Source organism: Podarcis erhardii (genome assembly GCF_964252035.2).
Source record: "Podarcis erhardii genome assembly, chromosome: 8".
NCBI classification, from domain to species: domain Eukaryota; kingdom Metazoa; phylum Chordata; class Lepidosauria; order Squamata; family Lacertidae; genus Podarcis; species Podarcis erhardii.
Window position 1 is genome coordinate 11,549,098 of NC_138499.1, and position 14,838 is coordinate 11,563,935.

Genomic DNA, 14,838 nt, shown 5'->3' on the forward strand with positions numbered 1-14,838 from the left:
GCCCACAGGTGACCCCGCCTCTCCTGGCCTTAAGGCTAGCACTCCTCCTGGGAGAACTTAGTTCCCTCCACCTCTCTGTCCTGAGCCTCTGCAGCTCAGGAGAGGCTGGAGGGTTACTGGACCCAGAGGCCGCCTCACCTTCCCCTGACAGGGCTAGGAGAGGCGCACCTGCAGGCAATGGGTCCTCAATCACCTCCGGACCCAGAGTGGATTCATCTGGTGTCTGCTCCTGAGGATCCGGCACAGGTGCAGGCGCTTCAGAATCAAGGCCCTGCCCCAGCTCAGCCGGCCCTGGGGGCGGGGACTCCTGTGCAGGCTGGGACTCCTCAGGTTCAGCTTCTGAATCAGATTCCCAGGCCATCACACCAGATACCTTGCAGTCTCACGGGAAAGGAGACGGGATGTGATGTTAGTGTGGTTTCCTGTTTCCTTTGTTCCTTTGTTCCTTTGTTCGGTTGCTCTCTGCTCTCACAGGGAGAGGATGTATTTTTCTTTGCTCCCTGCATAGCTAGAAAATAAAGCATAGCAATGTAGCCATATATCTCATCACTTCCGCGTGCTGTTTTGATGCTCTGCTGGGATGACGTGCCTGAGGCCTTATCAAAGGATCAGGTTGTCAATTAATCGTCGGGAGGTGATTCCGAAGATGAGCCTTATCAGCTCAGTCGAACAGAGATGCCGACAGTTCACAGCATACATTTAAACCACTATGGTGCCACTTTAAATACTCATGGCGACCCCCAAAGAATCTTGGGAGCTGTAGTTTGCTGAGAATCCTTAGGACACCCTCCATTCCCCTCGTAGTGCTACATTTCTGAGTGGTTTAACAGCTGATCCTGAAGGGAGAAGGAAAGGTTAACAGAATATTATAAAAGAAGCAAACGGGCTGCAGTTGTGGTCAGGCAGCTAGCAGAAACCGCAAATGTGTCAGCTCTGAAGCTGCTTCCTGTTTTCAGCTCTGCAGACTGGGAGCTGTTTCCTGTTTGAGCTATCGGTTTTAGAAATGTTTTAGAAATGTTTTTAGAAATGCAAAACATATATGCAGGGGATGAAAAAGGTTTCTCTCAATATTCTCTGTACCTCGTACCTAAGAAATCTGCACCTAAGCTCTGTACTTTGTACCTAAGAAAGGTTGCTCTCAAATACTATCTGCAGTAAAATCCTGTGCTAATCCTGTGCTAATCTTACTTCTGCAAATTTGGCCAGACAGTTAGCACATCACCAGCTAAATTTGTCTGGCAGGTCAAAAGTCCATTTCTTAGCTTGCAAAAATATTTTAGCTGCTGTTTGCAGATTTAACCAGGCCCCTTCTTCCTGCCTTATGCTTACTAATGCAAAAATAAGAAAAGACACGTGTAAGCAGAAGGGGAGGGGGGAGTGCTTAGCTAGCAGAAAGGCACGTATGAGGAATGTTTAGCAAGCATTAAAAATGTGTTTAGCAAGCAATATAGATGTGCCATATAAGGGAATAAGTTGAACATTTGCCAGCTGATTGGGCAAATCTGGAAAGGGTATGGGAGGGGGAAGAGTGTTCAGAAAAGTATAAGAACGTCTGCTGAAGTGTTTTGCTTTACAGCCAGTCTTTCAGGAGGGATCCTGCTGGTTGTCACTCTGCGCAGATTGCAATAAACTCTTTTCTCCAAAGAAGAAGTTGCTTTCCTGGTACTTTTGTTCCCTCCATGGTCCAGGGGATGGCGAGGCTAATGGATCCCTAGGTAAATAAGGCTTCATTTCTTTGGGGGCTCGTCCGGGATCAGCCCCCTCCCCAATACGGACCGGAGGGCCAGGCTCGACCTCGGTGAACAGCTCGGATCGGCGGTTGCAGGCTTCAGCGCACACCCCATCAGATTCGTGGGGGAAGCCGGCCACACCGCTCCGGAGTGGAGACACAGGTCGAGGGAGAAAAGAGAACTGGCCAGGAGGGGTCCGCAGCGGAAAAAGGTAAGCCCGACGGGAAGGGCAGCCTGACAGGAAAAGGGCAGGAGGCTTGATCAACCTCCCCTGGTTGTGGCAGGGTGTCACAGGCAGTACAGTGCCGCCAGGAATAAGGGGACTGGTTGTGCAGGAGAGTGCCACCAGCAAAATAAGGGGATTGGTTGTGCAGTGCAGTGCCAGCCACCAGGAATAAGGGGACTGGTTGTGCAGGAGAGTGCCACCAGCAGAAGTTGGGAACAGAAGAGGGAGGGATATATATATTGTGATTTTTTTGGTGTGTTCTGTGTGGTGTGTGTGTACCAGGTATTATGTTATGTTTTAATAGTTGGATTTTGTTACCAGGTATTATGTTATGTTTTAATAGTTGGATTTTGTTGAGGTTTTAGTTATTGTTATACTGTCTTGTGTTTGGTTTGGTGTGCGAATTAGATTGGCCCACCCAATCTAATTGGGCCAAGCGATTGAGTGTGTGAGAGAATTTTTACTGTGAATAGGAGCGGAGTATTTGGAAGAAATGGGTTCTGGCCAAAGTAAAAGTACCCCTTTGGAATGCTTTTGGGGATTTAAGCTGATGAGGGGAGGATGAGGACATTGTGTAAATTAGATTGGCCCACCCAAAAGAATAAATTGGCCGTCCACCGGGACCCTTGATTTGCAACTCATTAATCCATTAGATCAGAACATTTTGAATGTCCATTCTGATCAAATCCCCTATATCTCCACATGGAAGACCAATGTGGAAAAGAACCCCCCCCCCCGGCTGAAGTCATGCTGCCAAGAAGCCTCAGGCAGCTGAATCTGCTCAGTCAGGAAGACAGGAGGACAACCCCCAGTCCTCCAGGATTCAGAGGGGGAAGAAGATAAAGTTTTGATGCCCCACCACCTTATGCCCCGGCAACAGCCCTGGCACCACCCCCGCCACAGGGAGCAGATGCCCCAGCCCCAATCCCGTGGACAATGCATTGTTAGACCTGGGCAAAGATGAAGAAAGGGAAGAAAGAGAAGAGGATGATGAGGATGAGGCATTTGTAGGAAGATTGGTTAAATTGACAAGTGATGGAAAGACATGGACAGAGGAACAGGCAGAACGTTTGAGAAAGTATGTGGAACCTTATGAGAAGTGAACGTCAGTCCCCATTTGTTAAGAACAGCAGGATGTATAGGGGAACAGAGAAGAAAGTGGCAGAAAGAGTGGGGAAGGCAGTGAAGAGAGTGACCCTCCATAGGGCACATGAAGCACAGGAAAAGGGCGCGGCCAGAGTGATGCCTCTCCACAGAGTGTATGACCCTCCGGCCCCCGCGGGACCTGATGGGGTGGTGCCCAATCGAACTTATACAGTTCAACATGCCCCCTTCTCTAGTGCAGATGTTTGTAATTGGAGGAACCAAAACCCTTCATTTGAAGAAAACCCTGCCAAAATCATTAAGCTGTTTGAGGGAATTTTCAAAACCTACAATCCCACTTATGATGATGTACAGTATTTGATGGATGCCCTGCTAACTACAGAGGAAGTTAGGCGAATTTATGCTGAAGCCCGAGCACACATGAGAGCGCAGGAGGCAGGAGATCAAGCTGTTGCAACAGGATATCCTGAAAATACACCGAATTGGGATTATCAGACCACTGAAGGGCAAAATACCCTCACCATTTATCGCCAGAATGTCTTAAATGGCATGAGAAGGGCAGCCAGAAAACCCACCAATTTTGTGAAGGCCAGAAAAATAGTGCAAGGGACAGAGGAGGCCCCTGGAGCCTACTTAAAGAGGCTGAAGGAAGCCTACCGCCAGTATACCCCTGTGGACCCAGATAAGGCTGCCAATGTCCCTATCATAAAAACTGCCTTTGTAGCCCAGGCAGCGCCCGATATTCGCCGAAAAATCCAGATGGGCCACACCCTGAAATGGATGTTAGAAATAGCCCAAACCACTTATAATCAGAGGGAGGAAGAGGCCCAGAAGAAAAAGGAGAAGTGATGGCCCTGAGGACGGGAGGTCCACCGTTAGGAGAAACCGCCCGGGGAGGAGGGCGAGGCCGCTTAGGAAAGAATCAGCGTGCCATCTGCCAAAAGGCACCTATTTCCTCTCCCAGGCTAAAATGAGGAAATGTCAGGAGCTACTACTACATCCACGTTTGAAATTCCAAGTCACCACAGCCCCCAACCCAGCTACCCCATTACCGGTAGGAGAAGGTGAGGAGCCCACGCATGACTGCATTGAAGTAATGGATGAGGTGTACTCTAGCAGGCCTGACCTTAAAGATGAAGCAGACCCCAGTGGCCATCATGGTTTATGGATGGAAGCAGCTTCATTGAGGCTGGACACCGGAAGGCAGGTTATGCAGTGGTAGCCCTGGAAGACCAGGTGATCAAGGCAAAGCCACTCCCGCCTGGAACATCGGCCCAGCTGGCAGAATCAACTGCGCTCACCAGAGCCCTAAACCTGGTGACAATGAACCAGCCTTTGTTCATTTAATGTTGCAGGAATTGGCTAAGGCACTACAAATCAATTGAAAGTTGCATACAGCATACAGACCCCAGAATCGGCGTTCCAAGCTGACACAGGAAACCGGGTCTAATTGGGTGGCCATGTTGCCCTTAGCATTGCTCAGGGTCCGCAGTCTCCCTTCAAAGCGGACCCACTTGTCACCCTTTGAGGTTTTGTTTGGGAGACCAGTCCCATATGTTAAGATGTTAACTCCATATGCCAGCCAAGATATGCAATTGAATAACTATGTGCAGTCACTCTCCCAAGTTCTCTCCTGTTTCCACAGGTGGACCCAGGCTCGCAACCCCTGTGTGTTGGCTGAATCAGTTCGAGCCAGGTGATGAAGTGTGGGTAAAAGATTGGGCACGGACGCAGCTACAATCGTGCTGGAAGGGACCTTATACCGTCCTGCTCTCCACACCCACAGCCGTGAAAGTTGCCGGCATCACCCCTTGGGTCCACCACACCAGAGTGACCACTACAGATTGGACTGTGCAACTAAATCCCGATTAACCCCTTCGGCTGACCATCTCCAGACCCTCCGCTGACGACCGCTCTGCTGATATCACACCGGAAGCTGATATCTCTACGCACAGCTGAAGAATTGGATGGGAGGGGCGCCCGCGGGCAGCGTCCCCAATGTGAAAACCCGTGCTGGGACTGATCCAGGAAGTCCACCAGGACATTTAATATTTTCATAAGGACTTTCTCTTTTCTTTTTTTTCTGTTATCTGCTCTATGCCCCACAGCCCTGACCCCACTGAGCCATACCGCCCTTACTGGCCTGCTGGCCTCTGCTACGAATGGTTCGTCTTGCCAGTGGTAAGAGATGGCGTGCTCATTGGCTATTGGAAACAGGGGTTTGATGAGGTTACCATATTGAAACATCCCACTTCCCCGTTGTGGCTCCTCTCCCACACCACTGTCCAGCACGCGTGGGCAGTGCTCCTACGGGAAGTTGCAGAGACGGTCGAATTCTATCAAGTTCTGGACTGCTCTTGCTGTTGGGGGGGAGTAACCAACTGTCATTCGGGGGGTAGAGCATTGTACCAACCTCATCTGATGGACCAGGTTCTAATCTTAATCCAGGCGTTAGATGGGACGGAACCTATCTTAATGCAAGTGTTGCAGGGGTGGGAGCCTTAACCAGGTGTGCATTGAAATTGCTGAACAAGTGCCAGTAAGAGTTGCCACCCCAGGATTTCAGCTTCCATATGCTCTGGTCAGTAGGGAGGCAGCACGAGAGTTCAATCCACCCAACAGGGTTAGTAGGAAAGTTGACCCACATAGTGGGAGCATCAGCTCACCGGTGGGCTCTCATCCTTGAGGCTCAACAGGTAATCGAGCACAAATATCAGTGGGCTCTTCAACAATGAGCACACCCCCTGAATATTGCTGGGAGGAACCATGGAGTGATTGGGGATGGTGGATGGGAGTTATTTCAACTGCCCTTGCCACATGGATGTGTCTCTTTTTCTGCTGGCATGAGCGTCATAGGCTCTGCGGGAGACGACGGCCCGATCCTTCTATCCCCTTGATGATCCTCCTAGTGTTCCTCGTTCTCCTAGTTGCAGGAGACAAGGAAGGTCTTTTTGAACATTTGCCAGCTGATTGGGCAAAGTTGAACATTTGCCAGCTGATTGGGCAAATCTGGAAAGGGTATGGGAGGGGGAAGAGTGTTCAGAAAAGTATAAGAACGTCTGCTGAAGTGTTTTGCTTTACAGCCAGTCTTTCAGGAGGGATCCTGCTGGTTGTCACTCTGCGCAGATTGCAATAAACTCTTTTCTCCAAAGAAGAAGTTGCTTTCCTGGTACTTTTGTTCCCTCCATGGTCCAGGGGATGGCGAGGCTAATGGATCCCTAGGTAAATAAGGCTTCAATCCCTCTTCCCAGTGAACTCTGGGAACTGTAGTTCTGTGAGGGGAACAGTGGGCTCCTAACAACTCACAGCATCCTTAACAAACTACAGTTCTCAGCATTCTTTGAGGGGTAAGCCATAATTGTTTAAAGTGGTATCATAGTGCTCTAGTCTAGAGTTAGGGCATGAATGTGGCCTCTCACTCATCCTCTGTTAGCGCCACTTGTCTTCAGTGACAATATCCTGGGCTCCTTTGAGCCTATACCTTCCGGTCAGGGTATACTTTGGGCAATAAACAAGCAAGCAAGCAAATTAATGTCCTGGACCTGTCAAGAAGGGTAGTCAGGCTGGCAGGCGCAAGACTTTCCTTTCATTGGCTCTGCAGCTTTGAATCTCCCTCCCCTAAGATGAATGATCAGTCCTCTCCTTAGTAGTGTTTCGTGAACCACGAGCTTAGCATGAGTCCACAGTGTGCTGCAGCAGGGGGGAAACCTAATACTTTTCTAGGCTGCATCCACAGAAGTCTACTGTCCAGATCAAGCGAAGTAAAGGTTCTGCCTTGGTCAAACCACACCTGGAATAATGTGTCCAGTTCTGGGCATCACAATTTAAGAAGGATGTTGACAAGCTGGAATGTGTGTAGAGGAGGGCAGCCAAGACGATCAAGGGTCTGGAAACTAAGCCTTATGAGGAACAGTTGAAGGAGCTGGGTATGTTTAGCCTGGAAAAGAGGAGACTGAGAGGAGATATGATAGCTATCAAGCTTGTTTTCTCTGGAGGGTAGGGCTTGAACCAGTGGCCTAAAGTTACAAGAAAGGAGATTCTGGCTAAACATCAGGAAGAACTTTCTGACAGTAAGAGCTGTTCATCAGTGGAACGGACTCCCTCTGGAGGTTGTGGACTCTCCTTCCTTAGAGGTCTTTAAGCAGAGGTTGGGTGGCCATCTGTTCAGGATGCTTTAGTTGAGATTCCTGCATTGCAGGGGGTTAGACTAGAGGACCTTTGGGGTCCCTTCCAACTTTACAATTCTATCATTCTAAAGCATAAGGATTGCTTTTAATGTATGTCTGTATTGTAGTAGGCAGAACCATCTGTTTTTATTCAGAGAGTTCGCCCACATATCCGTTTGTCCCATGCTCAGACAGCATGGATCCGAGACGTTTTCCACTTAACCCATAAGAGGTGCATCTTCAGCTGCCATGAAGACAAAATCTGTTCCACACCACAGGGTTCATCCTCCCCATACAACACGCAGATGTGTGGTTCTTATTTTGGAGGTATTTGTTTATACCAGCAGGAGACCTGAATAGGGGCCCCAATGCCTCTTTGCTGGCCCTTGGATCTCTGCCCCAGCTGTGAAACCGTAGCTGCTTCTTGCTTCTGTTGCAGTTTGCATTGTCGTTTGAACCAGAGTGCCTTCCGCTGAGTATTGCTCACAGGGAGCAACAGAGAACCTCAGGCTCAGGGTTGCAGTTGAAGCCCCCCAGTGCCTGATAATTCAGGGTGATCCCCTGTAGCAAAACCCAAGGCAAGGATAGATGGCTACGGAAAATGTAAAAGCCAGTCCTGCCAGCTGAGAAACCCCCTCAAAATCCAAACTGAAAGTGCTGCGTGCATTACTGCCATGGCATGTTTGTGCCCATTGAAGCCCCTGGAAAACTAAATGGAGCATGCAAAGCGACAGTGGATAAAGGTTAAAGTTGCACCTTTAACGTAGCACAATGCCAAGTTCCGTTTTGCCGTGGTTTGTAACACAATGCTAACAGCGGCAATCGTGCCTGGGGCCTGGCGTCTGCAGTTGGAAGATAAACAACACCACTCTGGCCTCAAGAGCTGATGGATTGTGAAAGGCGCTGCCCTCGTCAATAGACTCTCAGCCATGAATAGGGTTCGTGCTAAATTTACAACCATTATATAATCTCAGAGATTGCTTGCCTTGTACACAGAGGGAGCTCTGTAGGTTTCCATTTCAAATTGGATCCTTCCCTTTCTCCTCTACTCCCTTTTATTCATCAGTATGCCTATTCTTTGACATTCTTAGAAGCTGTTAGCATTGTTGGACAATTTTCACTTTAGCCTTATTAAATCTTCACACTGCAGAGGAACCCTTTTATGAATGAAGCTGTCAGCTGGACACCGTTCTGCTGAAGAATATCAGCTAACGGGTCAGAAAGAAGTGTCCTCAATGGCCCCAAACCATGTGCTCCCAGCTCCTGGAAAATGGCGGACGTCATGAGGAGCAAAGCCTTTTCAAAAGTGGGGCCAATGTTGCCAGGGAGCTCACCTTCTTCCATTGGGATTGGCCTTGGGGAAACTGGAAGTGGCGACTGTCTTTTGGACAGCTTTTGTCAAGGGCACTTCCAGGCCAAAGGAATGCATGCGGCATAGAGTTAACGCATTATTGCCAAACATAACGCTTACAGTCTCTTCCACAGCTCTGAATATCTAGGCACACCAATCCAATGTCCAGGCAGCTATTCCCTATGGTCTGTGCCCTATGGAGCTGTTGCAACAACAGGGCCTTCCTCTCCCTCCACCATATGTACCTTCCACCAACAGGCTACACACATGCAGCTGGAGACTATGCCTGCATGAAAACTTCCTCTGCCCACCACTTTTCAGTCCCTTACTGGTTCTGATCTAGACAGTGGTGCAGGAGAAGGTGGGGAAGCACTGGCCTTTCATTTCCCTGGCCTGGCCCTTCCTCCTTTTCCTCTAGGTCTAACATTTCCCTTGCCTCTGATTCCTGCCTCCTGGCCAGAACAGTTCCCCGCAAATCACTGCCCCTCTCTCCCGAGTCAGATTCTAGCCCAGCTTCGCCCAGTGATCTCTCATCAGCATTCTGCCAGTCCTTGCCAGCTGTGGGGATATGATGCTTGTTGACTTCAACAAATTTCCACTGCCAATGTGTTTACTGATTCTGCAGCATGTGTTGTTGTTGTTTTAAAAACAAAAAAGAAAACTGTGCTTTATTAGTAGTTGTAGTGATTTCATTTGCCATGTGTGCCATGGTTTTAAACCTTCTTGTTAGCTGTGTTGGGGATCTTAATGGTACTGATGTTTTGCTGCAGCCAAGAAATATGGAACTGGTTTCCCTACTAACTTTCATTTGATCTTGGCCAGTAATTATTTTACAGGATTTTAAGGGAAATATTTGAAATATATGTATCAAGAGCTCATGAGTACTTGAACAGTAGTGGCTCATTACATGTGATGACGGGTCTGAGGCAGACAAAGATCATAGCTGTCAACTTTCCGCTTTTTTAAAGGTAAATTCCCTTATTCCGAATAGGATTCCTCGCAAGAAAAGGGAAAAGTTGGTGGCTATGATAAAGATGCATGTGCAAAGGAACAATCAGGAGCCCTAGAGTGCACTCCCAGTTGTTCCTTGGTAAGCAAGGTTTGCTGCCAGCACTGAGCAGCTGACAGCAAGCCCTGCGGGGATCAGCTGCACTACGGAGTTCTCAATTAGGGACTCTGTAGTGGAGCCAGTCCCTGCCCAGAGTGGACTTGCTGTTAGTATGGATCAGTTGACCGGCACTTTACAGCAAGTCCCACAGAGACCAGAGGCACTACAGAGCTGGGATAGCTCTGTCGCTACAGCATGAGATTCTTAATCTCTAGGTCGAGGGTTCAAGCCCCACCTTGGACAAAAGATTCCTGCATTGCAGAGGGTTGGACTAGATGACCCTTCTGGTCCCTTTCAACTCTTCTGTTTTATAAGCCACAGCGGTCTTTGGCTGGGAGCCCTGCATGGTGCTCCTGCCAAAGCTTCCCTCTGTGGAGTAACACATCACTGAGTGACTGTGTTGGCTTCCCAGACTCTCCTCTGTCCACAAACAAGTTGGTGATTCTCAGCTGTTCCTAATTTGGCACAAACCTGGCCTTTCTAGACAGCATGCTAGAAAGAGCCACCCCCCTGTCTCTTTCTGTCTCTCAGACCCACAAAATAAATCGCACACACGCCTCACAAAGGAAGCTGGGATCTGCTAATGGAACACTTTTATTGGAGGCTAAATATTTTATCAGGCTAATGGTGTTCTCTCTTCCGATGGTTTACTACTTTGCTGGGTATTGCAAAGTTAAGGCCTTCCCACGCAATGCTCTTTCATGGTCATTATGATGCAGCCAGGACAGAACTAGTGTTCCATGCATAATGAAGGGAAGCAGGAAGTCAGGGGCAAGAGATCTGGGCAAGGTTAGTATTATTAGTATTATTATCTGCCCCTTGGCTTCAGTGCCAAGAGATAACTGCTGCCAGTCTCTGTCTCTTATCAGGACCAGTCTTGAGTGGGTGGCCGGGGTTGGGAGAGAAGGTTCCTTGGGTTCAGGAGTGTGCATTGATTTTGGAGGAAATGAAAAACTCAGCTGAATTTGGCGAATTATGAAACGAATGCAAGCAAAACTGGCCCTACCATTAGACAGAGGGAGGTAGTTCCCTCAGGCAGCAGATTCTGGTGCTCATCAATGGTTCCTCTTCATCCTGGAGAAGAGTGACTAGTGGGGTGCCACAGGGTTCTGTCTTGGGCCCGGTCTTATTCAACATCATCAACGACTTGGATGATGGACTCAAGGGCATCCTGATCAAATTTGCAGATGACACCAAACTGGGAGGGGTGGCTAACACCCCAGAGGACAGGATCACAGTTCAAAACGACCTTGACAGATTAGAGAACTGGGCCAAAACAAACAAGATGAATTTTAATAGGGAAAAATGTAAAGTATTGCACTTGGGCAAAAAAAATGAGAGGCACAAATACAAGATGGGTGACACCTGGCTTGAGAGCAGTACATGTGAAAAGGATCTAGGAGTCTTGGTTGACCATAAACTTGACATGAGCCAACAGTGTGACGCGGCAGCTAAAAAAGCCAATGCAATTCTGGGCTGCATCAATAGGAGTATAGCATCTAGATCAAGGGAAGTAATAGTGCCACTGTATTCTGCTCTGGTCAGACCTCACCTGGAGTACTGTGTCCAGTTCTGGGCACCACAGTTCAAGAAGGACACTGACAAACTGGAACGTGTCCAGAGGAGGGCAACCAAAATGGTCAAAGGCCTGGAAACGATGCCTTATGAGGAACGGCTAAGGGAGCTGGGCATGTTTAGCCTGGAGAAGAGGAGGTTAAGGGGTGATATGATAGCCATGTTCAAATATATTAAAGGATGTCACATAGAGGAGGGAGAAAGGTTGTTTTCTGCTGCTCCAGAGAAGCGGACACGGAGCAATGGTTCCAAACTACAAGAAAAAAGATTCCACCTAAACATTAGGAAGAACTTCCTGACAGTAAGAGCTGTTTGACAGTGGAATTTGCTGCCAAGGAGTGTGGTGGAGTCTCCTTCTTTGGAGGTCTTTAAGCAGAGGCTTGACAACCATATGTCAGGAGTGCTCTGATGGTGTTTCCTGCTTGGCAGGGGGTTGGACTCGATGGCCCTTGTGGTCTCTTCCAACTCTATGATTCTATGATTCTATGATTCTATGATTCTGGGAGGGGAAGAGCAGCATTTAGGACTTCTTCCTGATGCCCCTCTAGAACCTTCCTGAAGCCCCTCTAGAACCTTTTCATATGTACTACTGGCGAGTCAGGTGTCCAACACCTTATATTTCTGCAGTTGGTTAATCCACCCTAAGTGCAGAACTTGACATTTGTCCCCAATTCATTTTGTTAGTTTGGGCCCAGTTCTCCAATCCGTTAAAGTCATCTTGAATCCCGAGTCTGTCTTTGGCAGAATTAGCTATCCCTCCCAGTTTCAAGTCACCTGCAAATTTGATGAAGTTTCTTCATGCAAGTAATTTATAGCACTTGAGGTATTGGAGGGCAGAGTGGGTGTTTGAGGACTGGACAAATTCCTGTAAGGTAAGGCTGTCAATGGCTATTAGTCTAGGCTCTGACTTCCAGCTGTTCTGGGCTCCTTTGTAATGAAAAGTGTGGGATATAAATTGGATAAATAATGAGATCATCATCATCATCAATGGCCAATACCCCCCCCCCCAAGAACACCCTGGATATTCAAATGAATGTTTATGGAGCTGCCTGCCATCAGTTGTGAACTCAGCTTCCTATTTTCCTGCTCGGCTTACTGTGCTGTTTAGGATCTAGGTAAATGGTTTAAAAGATAAAGGACCCCTGCATGATTAAGTCCCTGCATGACTAAACCACTTCTGGTGCAACAGGACACCGTGACAGAAACCAGAGTGCACGGAAACGTCGTTTACCTTCCTGCAGGAGCAGTACCTATTTATCTACTTGCACTGGTGTGCTTTCGAACTGCTAGGTTGGCAGGAGCTGCGACAGAGCAATGAGAGCTCACTCCGTCGTGGGGATTCGAACCGCTGCCCAGCTTCCTGTGTTGTTCTGGATCTAGGTACCGCAAGCCCTGAAGGGCACCTGATCTTCAGAACTGGATTGCTCTGGTTTTGCACTCTCAGTGATTTCTTTCTCTCTTCACCAGCTGATATTTCTTTTCCCTCTCCCAATGGAGCCAACGGCTCATGCTCCTTTCTACATTACAGCCAAATCAAATATTTGCTGAGAAGCTTATACATTGGGAAGGAGAGAGAGAAAGAAATGAGCTGAAATCCAAATAGAGACATCAAATTGCAGTTCCCGGAATGGTGGGGGGAGGGAGCCTTTAACCTTTTACTGTGGCAATGTTTTCTCAGTGCAATGCTTCTTGTTTCAGCATCCCATCCTTGGGTCCACAAGGTCATGGCAAGATGGTAGCTGGAGAGAGAGAGAAGCTCATTCAAACAACTTGGAAACAAACAAAGAAACAGATTCAACACTACCACAAACTATTGAGAAGCAGCAAGGTGCTGGAGGACAGAGAAGAAGCCCTGTGCCTTCTAGGCTTCAGGGGAGGGTCTTTAGCTCAGTGGTAGAGCATCAATCTTGCACATAGAAAGTTCCAATTTCAACCTCCAGCATCTCCAGGTCACCCTGAAAAAGACTCCTGCCTGAAACCCCAGAGAGATGCTGCCAGTCAGTGTGGATAATACTGACCTAAATGGACCAGTGCTCTCTCAGCTTGCAGTTCCAAGCTATTGTCATACAGAGGGACATTTGAGCTACTTGGACCAAATGGTCTGGTTCAGCATAAGACACCTTTCTATGTTCCTATGTTCCTGATAGCTTTCAATGCAGCAGAGGACAAGGTTCAATTGCCAGGGTTGAAGCAAGATTCAGTTGCCTCTCTGGTCAGTTTTTGCATACGGATGAGAAGAAAGGTGCCATTTTGCCTTCCAGCTAAGGTTGTCCTGCACAAATGGATTTTGACTCTACACTTGATCTTAGTCCAGAGGCCAAGAAGCAGATTTATGTACCTTTAAAGTGTGCTGTTTCTGGGGGGTGGGAATAGAGAATTCCCGCTATGGACTTTTGATCCACGAGAGGCCCTCCTGCTGACAAAGTCAGCAGCAGTACAGCCACCTGGAGAGAACAAAAGGATTTACAGTGCTTATACGGTTCCATATGGATGGACGTCTAGTTTCCTCCAGAAGGAGCAATCTAGCTTAAAATGCTTCGGTGGACTAATCTCCCACTGAATTCTGTGGTGCTCGGTTGGAATGCTGGAAGCCAAAGCCATTTTTGTGTACCTACGGGTCTATACAAAATAAAAAAAAATCCTTCCAGTAGCACCTTAGAGACCAACTAAGTTTGTTATTGGTATGAGCTTTCATGTGCATGCACACTTATTCAGATGCACTGAAACAGAAGTCACCAGACCCTTATGAGAGGGTGAGGGAGGGGTATTACTCAGAAGGGTGGTGGGAATGAGTGATTGGCTGACAGGTGTGGTAAACCTGTTGACAACTGTTAATGACTGCAATTGGTCTTACAGGAAAAAGCAAGGGGTGAGATGGCTCAAAATAGCTTTATTGTGTATAATGAGATAAGAATCCAATGTCTCTATTCAGACCAGGTCTCTCCATAGTTTTAAGTTTGGTAATACCCATACCCACTGAGTCAATCACCCATTGAGTCAATCACCAATTCAGCAACTTCTCTTTCCACTCTATTTCTGAAATTCTTTTTTAATAAGACAGCTACTACGGGTCCATGTTCCTTATGGTTGGCACCCCTCCCCCAGTTCCTTGGAGAAAGGTTACTAATTTTACACAGATACTGCAGAGAAAACAGACATCTTTTCCATCCATCAGTGCCCTGTTTCATGGCACTTGCTGTACCTGACATTTGCTTTCTGCAATTAGCTGATTTCTTTAAGTGTTGCTTCTTCATGCGTTTTCATAATGGAATAAGCCCCAGTACTTTGATCTGAGTACAATTAACTGAATAGGATAATCTGAAGCTCATTTTCATCTTCACTGTGTAGAAATCTATATTTTCACTGCTGAAAGTAATTTTAATGATTGCATCTACAAATATTTCCATTACTCAGGGATGCATCTGTGCAGATTCATATTCAACAGAGAAGGAGGCACCATGCTGGTGTGCATTTGCCAGTCAGCATGGAACCAAAAATTTCCTGGCCTTATTATTTGGGTTTTTTGTATCCCACTCGTGCTCCCAAAGGAGCCCAGGGTGGCAAACATGGCAATGATA

General features: G+C 47.7%; 1 long non-coding RNA gene across 1 annotated transcript; it reads left to right on the plus strand.

The window, feature by feature from the left end:
* Nucleotides 1–4,678: 4,678 nt before the first annotated feature.
* LOC309348286 lies at nt 4,679–5,587 on the plus strand. Its single transcript, XR_014159329.1, has 2 exons — nt 4,679–5,289; nt 5,460–5,587. It is a non-coding gene; the product is annotated as an uncharacterized lncRNA (long non-coding RNA).
* Nucleotides 5,588–14,838: the final 9,251 nt, after the last annotated feature.